This window comes from Pleurodeles waltl, chromosome 1_2, assembly GCF_031143425.1.
Source record: "Pleurodeles waltl isolate 20211129_DDA chromosome 1_2, aPleWal1.hap1.20221129, whole genome shotgun sequence".
NCBI lineage: Eukaryota > Metazoa > Chordata > Amphibia > Caudata > Salamandridae > Pleurodeles > Pleurodeles waltl.
In genome coordinates, this window is record NC_090437.1 from 424,160,702 (window position 1) to 424,182,370 (window position 21,669).

The window sequence follows — 21,669 nt, forward strand, 5'->3', positions numbered from 1 at the left end:
ATAAAATGGCAGCAACAACTTTCTGTTTAAGTTTTGGGCAGCCAATGAAAGCTCATCTATTTGCACGCTCATTCCCAGTTAGTCATGAATTTAATATACAAATATAAAAATAAATTAGAAAAGGTCTAGTCAGGGACTTTCCAATGTAAAAACACATAAGTCAGCAGAATTTCCTGCAGACTTCAGACAATGTCAGCTGACCCAACCCGTACAGGAAGCAAGCCTTGAGCTATTACAAGACAGAAGAAATAATGTAATTCAGCTGTTCCTGAGTGGCAGGAGCATTTGGTGGTTAGTGATATATGAACCAATAAGCATTTCTCAGCAATAGAGCAACACTAAAAGGGGTCAATTAGTAACCAGAAATAAATGAAAATTAGCAGGCACAGTGGAAATGCAAACTGCATGAAACATAGAAATTAAACTTTCTCATCAGGTAATGTATTTATTTTTTGATATAGGTATAAATACATTTGCAGCCAAATACTGTGGTAGTTTCACAAAATGAAATTAAATTCCACAAAAGTATTGCAGTGACAAATGTCACTACATTTAAATATCTTATACTTACCCTACTTAACTGCAGTACCCAAAAAGCATCATCTCCACACCATAATGTGTAATTCTGCCAAATTGTATATAAATCCATCCAACCGTTTTCACACTATGTCAAATATAATAGTCTGTGGAAAATGATTGGTAGAAAAATTTATTTTGAGCCCCTTTTATCTTTGCACACCCTTGATGTTTCACCACACAAATTTGCATCATCTCAAAATATAAAAAATGTCATAGGTCTGGAAAGTTTTGTGGTGATTTGTCAAACAGTTGGAAAGCTTTAGGTAGGTAATATCTGGAAAATGCCTGTCTTTGGCAATACTACCTATAACTACAGAATGGCAATAAGATGTAATGTGATTTCTTTCTTTCTAGCCATTGTACTTGTTATGTATGAATTACATAATCATGTGACCATAAATATGTCTTTTAGTTGCTCATGTAGTAATTATGAAACTTTACATATGCAGTCTAGTTTATGTTTTGGGTTTCTTTGCTTTTTAGCTCGGCGCGAATGGCACTGTGACAATTCTATGCTTAAAGACTTTGCTAGAAAAACTGACATTTGAAGTGAGCAAATCTAGAGTGTCACTGGTGTTGCAGGGTGCTCCTTATTGGAGCTGCTCTCCACCTAAACTTGGGAACTAATCAGAGTTTTCTCTTTTGTTTTGCATAATATATGCATCACTCTCACTCTGAAAGAGCTTTGTTTTGACTTATACTGGGTGCTCCCTTGTCAGTGAACAAAGCTAATTTTTTTGAAGAGATGTAATGATATCGAAACACATGTCAGGGGTTGCTTTTGCTCATTTCAGGTTGATTTGGATGGTATTTTACCAATCCAAAGCTGTAATACTGTTCCTAGAGTGTTGAAAGACTTTTATCATTTTACAGCTCGGCAAGGATGGCACTGGGCCAATCCCAAGCTTAAAGATTTTGCTGTACAAGTGGCAAAATACTTTATTGCTTTCCAGCTCAGCGTGGATGGCACTGTGCCAATCCTATGTTAAAAAACTTTGTTAGAAAAATAGACATTTGAGGTGAGTAAATCTAGAGTGTTGTATTGCAGTGTGTTCCTTATTGGAGTTTCATTCCACCTAAACTTGGGAACTACCCAGAGTTCTCTCTTCTGTTTGCATAATTTATGCATCACCGTTACCCTGAAAGAGTTTTGTTTTGACTTATACTGAGTGCTCACTTGTGTCTGGACAAAGCTAAACCTCTCTGAGCAGTTGTAATGATATCAAAACATGTGTCAGGGGTTGCGTTTGCTCATTTCAGGTTGGTTTGGATGGTATTTTACCACTCCAAAGCTGTAATACTGTGTCTGGAATGGTGACAGCCTTTTGTCATTTTACAGCTCAGCAAGGATGGTTTTAGTAGGATTGTGCTAAATATAAAGCACAAAGCAAATGAAAGCCAATTGTTGCTATTAAAATTAAGATTTTATTCCCCAATGGGCAATTATAACGTCCTCTATATGGTCTATATTTTTCCCTAATGGGTGATTATAATGTCCTCTAATATAGTCATCGGTGTATCTCATTATTAGGTCAATTTTCCATTTTTGTTGCATAGGAATACACAATGAAGACTGCTTTTGTTTGGCTCATTGGGTGCAGTTTTATTTTTCAGCCAGAGAGCATGCAAAGAAAACTTAAATAGATTAAGATTACTCTATTTGTCATGTATTTGTTTTTTAGGTTTCTATTAGCATGTGACCATAAATTATTCTTTCAGATGTTCATGAAGTAAATCTGAAACTTCACATATGCAGTGTAGTTTATTTTTTGGACATCCTTGCTAATTTTCGTAGGGTTGTGCTACATATGAAGGTCAAAGTCAAGGAAGGTAATTATTGTTATTCTTATAAAAATTTAGATTTTTTTTTTTTTTGCTAATGGCCAATTTTCTTGTCCTCCTAATAGTTTGTGTGGCTCAATGTTGGGACATTTTTTAATTTTGTTGTGCAGGCAGGGCTTAAGAATGAGGCTTTTGTTTGGCTTGTTGGGTCAGTTTTATATTGTGAGCCAGAGAGCATGCAAAGGAAAGTATGTAGATGAAGGTGCATTCTATTCCATATATATTTTTCATAGGTTTCCATTAGTATGTTACCATAAGTCGGTCTTTCAGCTGTTCATGTAGTACATTTGAAACTTTACAAATGCAGTCTACTTTAAAGTTTTGGCTTCCTTGCCCCTTTTAGTAGTATTGTGCTACAAGAGATCACTAAATTGAAAAAACTTATACTTTCACATGTATTTACTCTACTCACCTGCAGTACCCCACAGAATCATCCACATCCCCTAATATGTAATATTTCCAAATTTAATAAAAATGCAGCAGACTGTTATTGCGCTACGCAAAATGCAAAACTCTATGGAAAATTTGATGGATTTCCAAGTCATTTGGGACACCCTCTTTTTTACTTTACATCTTGTTAACCAAACACCACAAAACTCTCATTCCTCCCAAAATGATATTAGGGCAGCAGGTCTGCAAGTTTCACGAAGATTCGTCAAACAGATGCAAAGTACGGACAGTAATACTAAAAATTCCTAGCCCTGGATCTCTGGTCACCCTAACTATAACTACTGGCTACTGCCACTACATATATATATATATCTGAAGAGATGTAATGACATCAAAACACGTGTCAGGGGTTGCTTTTGCTCACTTCAGGTTAGCTTGGATTGTATTTTACAAGTCCAAAGCTGTAATAATATCCCTGGAGTGGTGAAAGGCTTTTGTTATTTTACTGCACAGACTCATTGGCACCCTCATACATCAACTCACAAACAGACCCTCATGCACTCACTGACTGTTCTAGTGAGAACTTCACTCAGTGACTCACAGTACCACTCAGACACTCATGCACCCACTCACAGTACCACTCAGACACTCATGCACCCACTCACAGACTAACTCAGACACACATGGATCCACTCAGACACCACCTTGAACATCATGCACCCACTCACATAACCAGTCACATACTCATGCACCCAGTCTGACCGTAATGTATACTTTATCGGACCCACTTGCACACTTTCACACCCATCCACAGGCCCAGACAGACACTTGCACACCCACTCAGAGACCCACTGAGTTACTGATACATCCACTCACACACCCACTGACACCCTCATGCATCCACTCACAGACCCACACAGCTCCTCATGCACTCAATGACAGACCCACAGATACTCTCACTGATGCACTGACCAACACATACACGTATGCAGCCACTCACAGACCCACTCAGACACTCATGCACTCACTCACACACTCATGTTGACGGTCATGTATCTACTCAGAGATCCACTCATGCAGCTACTCCCAGACCCACTCTGACTGTCATGCACTCATTTACAGATCCACTCAGACACTTGCATATATGTCCACAGACCCACACAGACACTTGGACACCAACTCACAGGCCCACTGAGTTACTCATACACCACTCACAGACCTACTAACGCCCTCAAGTATTGACTCACAGGCACAGACAGACCATTTCCATTTCTGCCTCTGGCATATGTTAGAGAACACAAAGGCAGTGTAAGATAAAGGTGCATTATCGAACAAAGGTATCCTTCATTAAGATTTCCAATCCTACTCGAGTCAGTGTGCCAAGGTAATTTCCACCACAGTGCACAATCATGCGGTGATCTCTAATGCTTTCAACCAATGAAAGCAAGTGGCATCCCTTTAACCCTCTCTGGCCAAACCAAGTAATATCCACATTAGACAAACCCAGGTCCCTGTCAATACCACTCTTTCTAGCATACACACTAGCTCACAAACATAGCTGTGACCTACAATCCAGACTCTGAACATTTTGAAGGGAAGGAACAGTTGCACACAGGAGAACATTGCAGCTGAATGAAGGTGTTCTCAAAATGTGAGGTGGTTAAAATGGAGGAAGCACCAGATTTTTAAAAAAACATGCATTTGATATTGCAAAAACAGTGATACATAACAGTAGGTTGTGACTGAAAAAATTATGACAGTAAACTTGTAATTTTTTTAAACAAGTAATCTCATTTTAGATATGGTTACATTTAGTGGTAGTCAACTGCACCTGCTACAGCAACCAGAGAACTAGAATGCTGATAAAATAAAATGTAATGAACTTTTGAACTCCTGGTACAGTAGAGTGTTCAGTAGAAGGTTGCTATGGCACCTGTAAACATACAGTGTGGGGGGAAGAGCTGCTCTTAAAGGAGACAAACACTTTTTTTATTAGAAGCGAGGTTATGGTGGAACTAGCAATATATAATTTTTCCAATTTAAAATGATCTCTAAGTCTATAATATAGACAGAAATGTGCAAGAAAATATTGGGAAATATATTTCCAAACCCCGACTGGAGTCGCAACTTTGTCGTAAAGTTACATGGGGGTACACGCAGGGGGACACGAAGGAGTTGCGACTCCAGCACCACCCACGGGCTTCTTACAAAAAATACAGGAACGGGTTAACAGTCACTAACCATTGAGGTGTGGGATAATATGAGTAAAACATGAAACGCAGTTTCTGATTTAATAAGTAGGACAGTATCACTGAGAACAAAGGAGAGTAGGTTGCCATTACTGATTCCTTGTACTAAGAGTAGTGTACCATTCTTATTCTGAGATTCTATTGCTTTATAAAAAAAGACCCAAAGCGATATTGTCATAGTATTTTACTTGTCAACAGAGGCTGTTAACAGGTATTTCACAAAAAATATTAGTTTGAAAGCCAACTGTGTATGTATATAAGTGTGATCAAAGTGTCATGTAGATAAAAACTATAATAACTGACTTATACCAGAGAGATATTAATTTATTAATATATATATTAATGGACTGAGGGCTAGATTTAACAGTAAATGACGGTCCCCGTTGCTGCGCCAAATTTGCCATCATCACGTACCGTCATTTTCAAAATGCAGGGATGCGCCATACTTACTAAAATACGGCGCACCCCTCTGTGTCCCCCTGCGTTGGAGCTAAATTTGCTGTTGTGCACCTAAGCAGCAGCCCTTGCACCATACTGTACTGCAAGGATGGCTGCGTTGATAGGTAGATTGTTTTTGTGCAGGAAGGAACACCTTCTTGCACAAAAACAATCTTCAATGGTGGTTTGCTCTTTCTATGTGTGCGGCAGAATGCAGCACACATAGAAATAGAAAGAGCAAGAAATGAGGAGAAATGAAAGCATTTATCTTTGTTGCTCCATGGTAACGCCACCCCTGGGGTGGTAATAGATTTTGGCGCTGCCTCAGGTTTATGAAAATTCGTAAATCTGGGGCAGCGTCAAAATGCAATGGGCGTTGCTGTGGCTGCCCACAGCAACACCTATGGCATGCCCCTTCCACGCTAAGTGCTGCGTGTGGAAAAAAAAGTGGCTTAATGCCACCTTGTAAATACAGTGCAGGGCATTGCGCCACTGGAGCATCATGAAAAGTGACACTAGGGGCACTTAAATATGCCCCTAAATGTTTTAGAAAATTATTACCAGTAGAAGGCTTAACATTATGCCTTTTGTTTAGAACTATAGGTGTTATATACATACATTCTGGTGCAAGTTGACTTGGTATTTATATCCACTTAGGTAAGTAATTTTTTAGTACATAGAGGTTAGGTGTATAATTAGAATGTATATTTATTATAGAGAGAGAGTTATCTGTTTATGATGTAAGAAATATGGGGGCAGATTTTAGGAAAGTGGCGCTGCAACCAGTGCAGCGCCACTTTCCTTGCACCCCTTATCACCCACTACCGCCACCATGTGTGCACTGTATTTAAAATACAGGGCGCCATGGCGCAGGGTAGGGGCAGTAGCATCATTTTTATTGGTGCCATTGATATACTCTGCAGGAGTAGTACCAGAATTTTGGCGCTATTCCGGTAGAGTACATAGGGGCTCATTATAAATAATAAGAAATGGCACAAGGAAATCTCTTAGATGCGCTGTTTCTGAAGATATGATGCATCCCTGTGGTCTTACCATGTGATGATGCATAAATTAGTACCAACCGCCAATACATTCACCCTGTAATATAGTACAAGGGTACATGCATTCTGTGGATAATTGTTTTTGTGCAGAAAGGCTTACCTTAGTGCATAAAATACAAAAAATAGAAGGTGTTTTATTTTTCATATGTGTGCTGTATAATGATATATACACGAATAGCATTAAGTGCACTCTAATGTATACAGTGTCAAGTTGACTTTCACACTTATGCATACTGCAATAGACAGAGATATATATTATTGCATAAAAAGAGAATTGGAAGAAGATACTCATAGATACGGTGAGACATCCAGGCAATTTATAAAACAATGATGTACAGTGCCTACAATATAGTTTTGTGATTAATTTAATTAAGATCATATTGTAATCAAATATAATTGTACATTTTGATATGTAAATGTAAATCTGTAGTTATATTTTTGTGTTTCAGATATTTATTTTCTCCAAAAGAGACTTTCAAGATGCCAAAACAATCTGAAAAAAAAGAAACTGAGGAAAGGCTACTATCTACTTGCAACACAAAAACAAAAGGTGCAAGATGAGAAGATTGTGGTTAAAGGGAAAAGAGCCACTGGTAACGACGCAGGACATTTCTTAAAACTATATGTAGCAAATTGCAAACTGTGGAATATGATGTAAATAATGAAGGACACTTGAAGTCAAGCAATCAAGGTAAAAAGGCACATGCTATAAAGAGTAAGAAAATATTGAAGAAATTAGGGGCCAGATGTTCGTAGCGTTTTGCATGGCGCAAACTGCTAAAATCGCAGTTTGCGCCATGCAAAACGAGCATCGCGATGCTCATTTCCATTTTGTGAGTCGGTATCGACTCGCAAAATGGGAATGCAACTCACAAATAGGAAGGGGTGTCCCCTTCCTATTTGCGACTCGCACCGCGATGCTAAATTGCTTTGGGACTGCGAACGCGGTCGCAAAGCAATTCGCAGTTACCACCAGTGTCACACTGGTGGTAACCCATTCGCAAAAGGGAAGGGGTCCCCAGGGGAACCCTTCCCCTTTGTGAATGTTGCCATAAATGTTTTTTCAGAGCAGGCAGTGGTCCAATGGACCACTGCCTACTCTGAAAAAACGAAACCAAATGGTTTAATTTTTTTTTTGTATTGCAACTCGTTTTCCTTTAAGGAAAACAGGCTGCAATACAAAAAAAAAAACTGCTTTATTTAAAAAGCAGTCACAGACATGGAGGTCTGCTGTCTCCAGCAGGCCACCATCCCTGTGAGTGCAGGGAATCGCATTGGGGTTGCAAAATGCGACCCACCTAATTAATATTAATGAAGTGGGTCTTTGCGACCCCATTGCGATTCGCAGACGATGTCTGAGACACCGTTCTGCATCTGAATTTGCGATACAGAAATTGCGAGTCGCACCGACTCGCAATTTCCGAATCGCAAATTCGGAATTTGCTACATCTGGCCCTAGATTCCTTATACAAAAGGCAGCAACAGACCAAAGACATTAGAGGTAGAATCTTTCGTGACTGAGTCAATCAGAATCTTTTAAAAAATATGAAGAAGTACAAAAGGAAAAGGGAAGCAGTGAAACAAAAAGAACGTCTTGAGGTTGTAGTTGACAGGGCATTTGCCTTAAAGAAAAACCTTTTAATTTTGTTTCTCATTAGAATGAGAACACTGGATAAAACAGTATTATGTATGAAGAGATGCAGTCAAAGGAAAAGGCTTGTTAATAACAGTAATTTATGTTAAATCTTTAGACGTGAATGGAAGCACACCTCCAGTACAGAGCCTTTCTTTCTATTTACAAAAGAACACATTAGTGCATGCAGTTGATTCAACTGTTCTTTGTTATGAGATGAAGGATGGGAGTCCCATGGTAGCTTAGCTGAGGAGGTTCAAGGAAAGGAGTAGACAGGCTCACTTTACTCTACAATTTTGGTAGTTCACCATTAACAAATACGAGCTCTAGTTAGGAGACTTTACTTTGTGAAGACTCCAGCGTTATGTTTAGGATAGTTGACTAGAGTACTTGGTACAGTACAAGAGGTAGAAACAGTTTTTGAGGATGTCCAGCTGTGATTCTTTGGTCCTGAAGAGGAATCTAGGGAGAATGAGGAGTTTATAGGTGTAGGTATTGAGTAGCAGAGTACAGGTATTTAACCTGACATTTTTAAAGAAGAGATTATAAAGTTTACTACAACGTGTTCTGAAAAAACAAACTATATTTGTAGTTGCTATTTGCACACTCACTACAAAAGTCAAACACAAAATGTACATGTATATTCCAAGACTGAAGGGGAAAACAGAGAACCGTTGCAAGAAATTGCTGCTTATTTATTTGTAGAGGAACATTTTGACTTGTCCATGCAGCAAGTTATATGCAAGTATTGCTACGATAAGTTAGAGGATCAGAAAACACAAGCTAGAGCAGTGTATAACAGGTTAGAACTTGTGCGTATTCCAGAAGAGCTACAAGACTTTAATGTATATAAATCTATCCATAAATGATCTGTAAATCCATTTCAAGCAATTATACGTTTGGAAACAAAAACAGATAAATTGCACCCAACAGAGTTATTGAAAAGCCTTAAAGGAAGAGTAGTGTATTTGCCATTAGACTTTAAAAAAGCGTTGAAAGTGTAGGAGTACACAAAGACAATTAAGAGCTACTTATTATTCTGGTAAATGGTATAACTACTAAGAATAGGACCATTTGGCAAGAGTTGGTTGATGTTAATAAAATTAAATAAGCAATGTTATATCTGGTACAAAATAATGTTTGTTATAAAAATGTTGAAGTGGAACCTGATGTGCCAAAGGTTGATGATGGACGTTTACCTGGAAGTGGACAAATAGAAAAGTAGATCCATTGTTATCAGAGTACATCCATGAGCATCCATCTTGCATTCCAAATAAGTAATTAATGACATGCCAACGTGGCACTAATGAATACTGGTACTGTTGTCATGGAGAGCCAAAGTGTATGCTTTACACCTGCTTTTTGACATTAAGTTGTGCAGAGTATGCATGAGATGATCTTATTGAATACCTGAGAAAAGCAAACTCTAATCTAAAGTATATCACTTTGAAGACAACTGGAGAAGTGTGCTTATTAGATCCTTCTAATGTTTGTAAGTATTTCAACCACAGGTTCCAAGCTATGCTTGCTTTTATCTGCAACAAAAGCAATCATCCTCTTGGAGAAGTAAGTGATTTCTTTTGGTGGAAAAAGTACCAGACAAGAGGTGTCCTCATATTCATATGCTATAATGGATAAAAGATGCACACAAATTTGGAGGAGAAAATGATGAGTCTGTATTGTCTTTTATAGAACAATATGTTGCATGTGCTATACCAAAACAGACTAATGAAAAACATCTTGGAGAAAAGGTTTTGTATTTTCAAACACATAGATGCAGGAAGTAATGTTGTCGTACATACAGGTCTTTTATACAAGATGTCGATTTGGATTTCCAAGACCTATCATTTCAAAAGGAAGAGTGAACAGCTCCTTGTCTTCAGTGACACTACATGAAATTCACTAAAGAACATATACAATTTAAAAAGAAGTGAAGATTCCAAATACATTGATGACTACAATCCTGTGATTTAAAAAATATGCTATGCTACGTGGACATTCAATTTGTTGCAGAAAACTCTATCGTTGTTGCTCGGTATGTTACATCATACATCAAAAAATCTGAGAAAACTTAAATGAAAGAGATGTGGGAGGAAGTTTCTGCAGAGAAGACCCTTAGCAAGAAATTGTATTATTTCAGCATGAAACTGCTTTCCCAAAGAGAAATGGGGTCCTATGAATCATGTCACAGATTGTTTGGCAAGTTTGTTCTCAAAATCAAAAGGTATTGTCTAGGTCAGTCTTGGTCTATCTTCGACAAGAAACAGATTATAGAAGTCTTTCTATGAAATTCAGTACTTGGCAGAGTTTGACCCAGAAGTACAGATATTGTAAAGTCAAATATCTTGGATACATACTATCCAAGAAGAAGTCCACATCTAGAAGACAAATGCCTTCATGAAGTTATTCAAAACTGCAAACATAGAGATAATGTAAGTGAAAACATAGAAGAAGGAAAATATTCAGTTCGTGGATGTGATGGATGCTTAGTGAAACATGAAAAACAAAATGTAATTAACCATTGAAAACTTAGCTGTCAAACTCCTGAGAAAAGAGAATTTTTCTTTTTAGCACTTCTTCAACTGTTAAAACCTCGGTATACTGAATTAGAATTACTTGAAGATTATGACTGCTATGAAGATTCTTTTAATGGTGTCAAAGATAGTATTCAGTGCCCGATGTTCAATAACAATTTACGAATGTTAAATGGTGAGATACAATGAGAAAAAATGATTGCTGGTGAGGTAGCTAAGGATAGTTCTCAAACCAGCCAAAGTTTAGCACCTTCAAGTCAGGATCCTCTTGGAAAATCTATTATTGAAAATTAAGCTGCAGTAGCTTTTAATGAAGTGGAAACTGCCATTGAAAAAGCTAGACAGGAATCAGTAGATCTGGAACAGTTAGCGGGACAACTCAACAATGAACAGTGCATGTGTGGGGAAGCTAGTTGAATAAATGACAGTCACTTATCCAACTAGCTTCACCACATGTGTGCAGTACCTGGGGGGGTATCATGGCCTCCTCCACGCCCTTCTGACATTATTACTATTTGACTATGAATTGGCTACAGCCTAGCACTCATGGTATGGTCTTTTTGCCTTGGAGCACTTTCTCTACTGCAAGAGAGACACAATTTTCTGTGAGGACTGATATCCATTCTGCGTTTCTGGCAATACTGATCGTACTCTTCCCTCTTATACTCGTACATACAACCTTGAAAAAATGATCTTTGATGAAACACATGCCAGCTGCTTCTATTTTGTCTGGAATAAAGAACATTGCACAAACTATTACTTTACTTGACTCAGACATACCCAAATACTTGTACTTGGTGGCAATGGACTATTTTCAAGGACTGTTTGTGCTCCTGATAGACTCTCTTGTTGTATTTGTATGTGGGGAATTTCCCTGTAGGTTTCGACACTGTTTGGTGGCTTAGTATCACTATCAGTCGAGTTTAGTGTCTTTTGAATTCACGCTGTTATGTGGTACTTATGGGCAAGTGCAGCAGGCTCTGTACCACAGCCACCTATCTTATTGTGATACGCAGATTAAGAAGTGATATGCTCCTCTTTTATGTCAATATCCTGTTTATGAACAATGGGTATTATGACCAAAGACAAACAAACAAAAGAATCAATGAAAATTATTGAAAAGACTGAGGAGAAAGCTAAAGAAGAAGGCATCAAGAAAAGGCAGCTAGTTACCAGTAGGATAATACTACTGGTGTAAACTACTATGCTAATGTTGTTCGCAGTGTTCTCTTCCATTTACCACATGTTGTAAATGCAATCCGAGACAAACCAAGGAACACACTGTGCAACGCTTATCTTGTGACAGAAGTGTAATACATTCTGCTATAGGCATCCAACAACTAGCAGACAAATATAGTGGAGCAATAGCACTTACTGTAAATGCTCAACAAGATGCACAAGAATTTATGGTGACCCTTTGAGTTTTAGAAAAAGAACATATAAATATTGATTAAATATTAAGACTTAGGCCCTCATTATGAACACAGCCTTGTTAACTGCTGTGTTCCTGCTGGTGATCATTTAACTGACCGCCAGCGCCCCTACGACCCCGCCGGCCTTATAATGTACATTCTGCTGGGCCGGCGGGGGGAGACATAGTTTTCACCCACTGGCCCAGCAGAATGCATTGCCGGGACATTGCCGGCAGCTCCACATGGAGCCGCCGTCAATGCCTCTGTGTGGTGGTTGCAGCTGCACCTGTCACGCAGATCACTGCTCGTAAATCGGGCAGTGACCTACGCGATGGGGCACTGCACAGGGGCCCCTGCACTGCCCATGCGAGGGGCATGGGCAGTGCAGGGGCCCCCAGGGGAGGCCCAATGCACCCCTTCCGCCAGCCCTTCACTGGTGGGGGAACCCGCCAGGGAAAGGCTGGTGGCAGTAGGGCTCATTATCCGAAGGGGCAGCAGTGCTGCCCTGTCGAATAATGATTCCCTCCACCGTCAGACTGCCTGTCGGTGGAGGAGGGTCGCCTATGTCGGCCCTCCATGTGTTCTTTATATGGCGGTTCAGCCCACCATGCCGGTGGCGGTCCTTTTACCCGCCGCCGGCATGGCAGGCTGAACCGCCGGGGATCATAATGACCCCCTTAGTTATACATGGAACCATAAGTGTGAACATTGCTCTTTCTCACCTACCACTGAAAAACAATTTGAACAATTTCTCAACGTAACTTTGCCAGATTTCAAAATTGTGTCTTTCAAATACTGCTTAAAAACGAGTGACTAGAACATGACCTACCCAGCTTGTAAATCAAGTGTGTTTGCTTCATTACTTATACAGATAAGTGATAAATACATAATGGCAATGTTTCAATGATGTAGAGCAGGTGGTTCAAAATTGGAGACTGAGATTACAAACTTTAAAGTAGGTCAAATATCAATATCTGGGAGAGCATACTGTACTTTGGCTATCATCTTCCATAGAGGCCTTAATATTACATCTGGAAATTACACTGTATATTTAAAAAACACATACTAGATGGACAGAACACAATAATAGCAGTCTGCAATTCAAGCAAAAACTGCCTTTTTTAACTCCCTAATTCTTATTTATTGTTTCTTCAACCAAAGTTCTAACGTGGATCACTGGGATGATATTGTATACAGTTTTTTTCCTATGTGGATCATTACTACTTAACACATCATTCACCTATAGGGATGATGTTTTCAAGATGATGTGAAAAAGTGCTTTCTCCATGAAATGTATTTAAACAGTTTTCAGGAAACATATCTGTATGCATTTTTCTCCATACATTGATCATCACTGGTTAAGATATCATTTAGCCTATCGAGGGTGGTATCAAGAAAAAATATAGAAAACCTAAATGTGGATAAGCATGTTCGTAACATTTATAAGGAAACATACCTAGACATTCTTATCTCTATATAAATAATAACTCTTTAACACAATATTCAGCCTACTGGGACTCTTATACAGAAAAGGAAATGACATTTTTTAATGCTGGATTACATCTCTTTATAATTTTGTACTAGGCATAATACTGAGAAACAAGTAGTTAGCATCCCTACGTGCCTTCAGTCTAGTAATCGTAGCTTAAGCAAATTTATTTAGAAATTGTACTGAGTGCAAACCACAGTAACAATTCTTTGGGGTAAAATATTGTGAAATTACAACTGTGATGCATGGTAATGATAATTTTAAATAGTGTGCCTTGTACTTATGTTTTTTTTCTAATCTAATCTCTAATGACTGTTTCCTCCCCCCTCACACTGTTCAGTGATGAGCAGATATTCATACTTCTTTTATAGTGGACAAAGTATAGAAGCTGAGAACAGTGGCCAAGGGAACATAACATGTTTCCTTAATATGTGATATTGCCATATTAAAAATATTAACAATGATTTGTTTTCTTTCTTTTTAAATATTATTTGTTTTCTTTCTTTTTAAATACAGATCAAAGTACAATTGTTTTGTGGTAATGGATGTAAGTAATTAGATGTTTCTTCATTAATACATAATCCATACATATCCTTACGCACCCAGTCAGTCACCCTTACAGACACTCATGCACCCATTCACTCGCCCATTCAGCCATCATGCACCCATTCACTCATCCATACATCAACTCCTGCACCCACGTGCTCACCCATACAGTCAGGTATGCACCCATTACTTACCCATACAGGCACTCCTGCACCCATTCAGTCACCCATACAGCCAGGCACACACTCAGTTACTCATCCATCCAGGCAATCAAACACCCAGTCAGTCACCCATACAGTCACCCATGCACCAATTAAGTCACCCATACAGCCACTCACATATGCAATCACTCACCCATACAACCAATCATGAACCCACACACAAACCCATTCAGTCACTCATGCACCCATCCTCTTACCCATAGTCACTCACACACTGAGTCAGTCACCCATACAGCCATTCACACAACCAGTCACTCACACATACAGACATCCATGCGCCCATTCTGCTACCCATACAACCACTCACACACCCACTCACTCACCCATACAGGCACTGAGACACCCAGTTACTTACATATGCAACAATCGGACACTGAGTCAATCACCCATACAGTCACTTATGCACCCATTCTCTCACCCATACAGTCACTCATGCACCCATTTACTCACCCATACAGGCACTCATGCACCCAGTCAGTCACCCACACAGTCACTTATGCACCCAGTCATTAAGCCATACAGACACTCATGCACCCAGTCACTCACCTGTATAGCCACTCACACACCCACTCTCTCACCCATACAACCACTCACTCACCCAGTGACTCACCCATATACACAATCACACACCTAGTCAGTCATTCATACAGTCACTCATGCACCCATTGACTCACTCATACATCACACATGCACCCACTTAGTTACTCATACAGTCACTCTTGCTCTCATTCACTCACCTATACAGACATTCATGGACCAAGTCACCCATACAACCAGTCACACACCCAGTCACTCACCCATATAGGTATTCAAACTCACAGTGGGTCACCCATACAGTCATTCATGCACCCATTCTCTCATCCACACAGCCACTAATGCACCCATTCACTGACCCATTCAGGCACTCATGCACCCAGTCAGTCACCCACACAGCCAATGAGGTACCTATTCACTCACTCATACAGACACTCATGTAGCCAATCAGTCACCCATGGAGCCACTCACATGCACTCATTCACCCATACAACTAATCATGTACGCAGTCACTCATCCATATAGGCAATCACACACCCAGTCAGCCACCCTCAGGCACCCGTCGAGCCACTCACACCACTCACTCACCCATACAGCTGCTCACATACCCACTCACCCATATAGGCAGCTAGTCAGTATGTGCAGGACACAGCCTATACAAATTTAAAGTACGCTCGGCCTCCCTCTCTCCTATCCCAGGAAGAGCATCAATGTGTAGATGAATGCAGATGCAACCCTCCCTGACTGATGACTATCTAGAGAGTATCACAAAGTGGAGCTATGACTGTGTCCCAGATGTGGATTGGATTCAGGTTGCAAAGCACTAGAGTTATAGGCACAGAGAAATGCCCACTTTGTAAAAGTGGCGCTTCCAAAATAGTAATGTAACATCAACTTACACCAGTAAGCAGGATTTCTCACTAGCATTTCAAACATTCCAAACATGCACACTCTACTCTTTACATATTACAAACTACCAGTTTGACATATATACAGTACTTCCAAATGTAAATCTTTGGGAGGAGCAGCACTCACAGCACTGAAAAACAAAACAGGCTGTTTGTCTCTTATAGGACATGCAACACATAAAATATGTGTCCTACCTTTTACATACACAGCACCGTGTCCATAGGGCTATTTAGGGCCTACCTTAGGGGTGACTTGGGTATAGTAAAAAGGGAGTTTATACCTTGGAAGGTAGTTTAACTTGCCAAGTCAATGTGGCAGTAAACTTTACAGTTTCAAATTTCATGATATTTCCTTTCAGGGTCTTCTGGAACCTTTAAACAAGCTTGCTAGATTGAGGTTGTTGAGGCAAAGTGAGCTTGCAAGTTACTCCACATACATAGGACATAACTTTCACGTATGCAGGCGTGAAGTTTGTTTCTTGTTTGAGATAACCTCTTGGGGACTCCTTCTCTTCTAAAGATATCCTGGCCATCATGGGTACAGTAACCATCTTCAGCAGGATATCTAGTAACCTGGTCCACCATCATTAGGATGAATCTTTTTTATAAGGCTGTCCTATGGTCTAGGGGCCAAACAATATCATTCTCAGTCCTCTCAAAAGGCATCCCATCTACTGGTTGTAGGATCAGGGCAGCCATAGGATATCTGTCTTACCACTGGCAGGAACAATGGTGCAGGAGGGATAAAATTCATTCACCTTTCAGTATAGCTGGAGCCAGTAAACATAGCTTACTAACTTTTCCCCTGTTTTTATCTGCTCCAGGCTTCCAGCTAAGGAAATGACATAGGTCAAGGCTAGAAGGGATGCCCTTTTACGCTGAAAAACGATCAGCCTCTTGATGGTCCCAGGGGTAAGGTCCACGGCCTTACTATAAAGGACACCATTTCCCTAGCATATCCTATAGGTTTCACTGAAATCCCCTTTCTTCTGTGCCCCAACCTGGCATTGAGGGTCTGGGAAGGCTAGTCACTCGTTCTAGTCTTCACAGAATTCCTCTTGAGAGGGTTCTCCTGCACCTTGCAACTGGGGGAAATCAGGTAGGCAGACCTTTGGGCAATTAATCCCACCACACTGTAAACCCTTGGGAATGCCCACTGGAGGGGGTTGTTTTGGTACATTCATGGTCCCTTCTTATACCCTGGCTGTTTACATTCATTGTTCACCCTAATCTTTGAGTGATCAAAACTTTTTTGCTTGTACCCACCCTATGTTTTATTTGTGCCTGATTGGGACTTCCTCTTATTATCACAATTGTAGGGGTCTGCAGAAAACTCAATTTATTATCTTTATGGCCAACTCATTTCATTGTTGAGTGCTGGACCGCCTTTCTTGGAGTCACCCGCCAAGGGATGTTTTGGACACCCTAGTGCATACCTACTCATCAGGTACCCTTTTAAGCTTTGTGGGGTCAATCAACTTGGAGTCTACTAGATGCTGATGTAACTCTGAAGACCAATTACTCAAGATGTGCACCTTTATAACCAAATGGTCTAGTTCTACATAATTATTCATGTTACATCACTTCAATCAGCCCTCTCATGTTTTCAAAGAGATGTCTATGAAGTAATTCCAAGCCTGTTGTGAATCCTTCTGTATCTCGAAACTTGTCATGGTACTCTTAAAGAATGAGATCAAATGTATACAGTAGTGCATCCCCTGTGTGGGACCCTCTTCATCTACTGATAGGAGTGTATCCCTTCCTTCTGTACACACAAACCCCACAACAATGCTTTTCAGTGAGGCTCGTCAAATGTATACATTTACAATGCCTTTTCATAAGAAGAAAGACTTTTGTCAATGTTGCCCCCACCACAAATATAGACACAACATCTTTAGGCAATCAAGCTACCACCATCTCTCTGGACTGTAGCACCAGCCCGGCCTTCTCCACCAAATCTTTTTTCTTCTCCTCCAGTGCAATCGTCTTTTCTTTCATGGGAATGGTTGCAAGCTTAGCTTGATAGTCCCTTTCTGAATTTTTGTCACTGTATATTATTTGGTGGACTATCAGCTCCATAATGCTCAGGCTTTGGGAGTTGTTACTTCTGGCCAAGGAAGGCACATCTAAATGCTTCCTTGATGCAGTTTATCATCTGCCTCCTCTCTTTCTTGGGCTCTCTGAGGTACTTTTGAAATGGATGGACCTCTTTCCAAGCCATGAATGTTATGTTCAGATACTGCTTTACGGATTCCCTGTTCAACTTCAGCACAGGTTGCATTACCAGGGTTCCCACCTCCCCAAATCTGAGGCTTTCCATTGTGGACAGATTACCTGCAGGTTCCCAAATAGTTAGGGTGCAAATGTTGGAATACAAAATTAATTTGGAAAACAAACTAAAGATGCCCCCAATTTAAGACCAGCAAATTAAAAAGAAAAAGAAAATTGCTTCCAATTGTGTAAAGGGATTTTTTACATTTTGACTTTTAAAACTTTCACTGCTAAACACAAGATCTAGATCCCACAGCTGAATATCAATGTAAAAAAATGGGTTATTATTTAGGGAATGTAGCAAGGTATCAGTATCATGTGGTACGAATGGGGGGTGTTCTTACCATGTAATACTAACATGATATTCAGAAGTGGACCTTGTATTCATACTAGTAAACATTAGCTCAGCCCTAGTAGAGTGGCACATAGCAGTCAGACTACTTACAGCAACATTGTTAGAACACTAACGTGGACAATAAGTAATTGGCACAACTCGAAAGAAATCCAACACCAATTTATAAAAATAAAGCACATTTTAATATTAATTTGACACCAAAATGAAGCTGCTATGGTACAGATAACTGGAGTTATCAATTTTAGAACATTAAATAAATCAGTGCTTTGCAGAGCTGTCAAATTCTATCATTGCTCAATGGGAGAAACACAGTATGCAATCAGTCACTTTTGGGGTGACTTTTGTGGAACCCACCTGGGGTTAAGGTCATGCAGGTCTACAAACCATGCAACAACAGTCAGTACAATTTTCCTTGGCTCATGAGTCTGGGCTGCAGAGTGGTGCTGCTGTCCCTGGTGCTGATCAGGACTTGCGGTCTTGGTTTGGGCACCTTAGCAAAAGTCACCTTGCAGGTTTATTTCAGTGAAGCCCTTTGGTTCTTGAGTTGGGAGTAGGCCTCCAATCAGGAATCACCAGGCTGAACAGCTCAGCAACACTCGGGTGACTTGGCTGTACAGGTGCTCCTGACTTTCTGGAGTGCAGAACGGGATCTGTGGGTGCTGGCATTACCTGGTGTGCCAAAGCCAAATGAAAGGAGATGCAAAGACTGGACAACAGAGCCACTGAGGTGGGTTTTTGCACGGTGATGATGGTTCCTTGGGCCTGGAGCACTGAGTAAAGCATGTAGTAGTCAGGCTGACCACCAACAAGCCTTGGTGCCTGCAAGCAGAACAGTTTGGGGAATTTTCTTCCAGAGGATCAGGGGAATGATGCAAAAGGCTGAGCCTCACTGAGGGTCTGGTCTGCAGTTCTCTAAAGGTGCCTGGCTAGTTACTTTTGGGAAACTACACGTCAAAGCCAGGTTGTCAGTTCCTCAGTGGTCGTGGAGGTGCGGTCTGGTCCTGCTGTCGTCACATTCAGGGGCTAGTCCCTCTAGTCCTGGGGAGTTCTGGTGAAGGGGTCCTGTTGCAGAGGAGATCACCTTCCTTTTGGAACTGGTGTCTGGTCTAGGGCTTGTCAAAGTCCAGCGGTGTGCAGAGGGGCTGTCACAGGTGCAGATAATGCACCTCTTCTTTGTGGAGTCCTGCCTTGTCGTAAAGTCAGGTTTTTTCCTGTTTCACAACAAATCTAAGGTTCTGGTTTCAGAGGTGCCCCTTCAATCATAGATTTAGAGGTGTTAAAGGGTGTGAGGATAAATGGCAAATAGGTATCTAGTCATGTGGCAAATCTTTCCCTGAGGTGACCACATCCGATGGGAGTGTATCATTAAACTACCCAGACCCCACTATTGTTAAGCCTTTTCAAGATGGCACGGGCCATCTGCTACACTGCACCCTAGTTGGCTAACCCTAGATGTGTGGTCAGTCTCAGGGGAGTGTCCGTCTCCTGACTAGGTAATTTTCCTGCCTGCCCACCTCAGAAGGTGCCTGGGGCAGGGGGAGGCTTTGTCCTCCAGTGGGGGACTAATTCCTTTGTCCAGAAGTGGTGATGTAGCCTTTGAAGCTCACGGTCATGATAGGTCTAATCACTAGCCATTCTGGCAGGATTGAGGTGTGACCTCTTTCCTGCACAGGTCTTTGTCCTGACCTCTAGTGTTGCACACACTCCTCAGCATGTGGTCAGACATGCTGTCCTAGCAGCAAGCACTTGGGAAAGCCCTCCAAGGCAGGGGAAAACTGGCATCTCAATAGGCATCCCCTTCAGGACACCACCCTTGTACATGCTAGGTAAACCTGGGCATGAGAATCATGTTCAGGGTTAAAAAGCATGGTGTGTGACACCGAACACAAGGTAATATGGCTGGGCCATCATGGATCTGGACATCTGGTGTTTGCCTGCGTGCCAGTCACTGCCACAGGGCCATATATAATTGCACATATATGTCCACACTCATAACACAATGCACCCTTCCTCCTGGGCTAGAGGAGACCTACCTTAGAGGTAACTAATGGATTATGGGCAGTGAGTTTACTCAGGTCACTCAGGATGGCACAATAAGTGCTGCAGCCCTGGTGATCTGTTTACCATCCCTGCCCCGGGTACCACAGGCACCATTTACTATGGCCTTAAAGGGTGGTACAGTACTTGGCAATTAGTATTACCAATCACAGTTAGAATTTACGGGAATGAGCACAGACACTGGGGTCTGATTTGCAGGCCTCAGTGCACTTTCAGATCAAAAACGACAGCAAAACATGAGGGGTGACCAACTAAAAAGGGCACTTTACAACAGGGAAGGTGCGGGAGATGTGAGTTCAAAATCTTGTTTGGTCCAGCACACAAGTTCTATAAGTAAACCTGGACTCGACTCATGGCTGATGTGACTCATTGAAGAAAGTCTTAATTCAAAGAAAAGTGTACCAAAACAATTAAATACGCAAACCACAACTGTTATACCTGACAGCCTTAGGGTGGGGACTTCCTCCAACTTTTTTGACTGCCACTGTTAATTTTTCTGATTTCCTTTATGCTAGTTTTAGGACTCTGCGCACTTTACCACTGCTGACCAGGGGTAAAGTGTTTGTGCTCTCTCCCCTAAACATGGTAACATTGGCTCATACCCAACTGGCATAGTAAATTACCTATAAGTCCCTCGTAAAGTGCACTAGATGTGCCCCGGACCTATAAATTAAATGCTACCATTTGGCCTGCAGCACTGATTGTGCAACCCACATAAATATCCCCCTAACCATGTCTCAGGTCTGCCATTACTAGGCCTGAGTGTGCAGTTACACTGCCAATTCAACTTGAAATTTAAAAACACCTGCCAAGGCTTAAATTCACATTTTCTTACACATACATCAACCCTAAGGTAGGCCCTAGGTAACCCATATGGCAGGGTGAAGTAAAGTAAAAGACAGGACATGTACTGGTAAGTTTTACATTACATTGAAGCCTGCTCCTCTCATTGGCCGTCATTAGAAATTCCCTTCTGTGCTTTTACATGGTGATTTCTGAACTGAGAGGAATAGACTTGTCGCATTTGTTATGGTTGGAATGGAAGTAAGAAATCCTAGTTACTGGTGACGCTGGGTTCTACATTACTATTTCAGAATTGCCATTTTTAGAAAGTAAGCATTTCTCTGTACTTACTGCTACCTGTGCCTT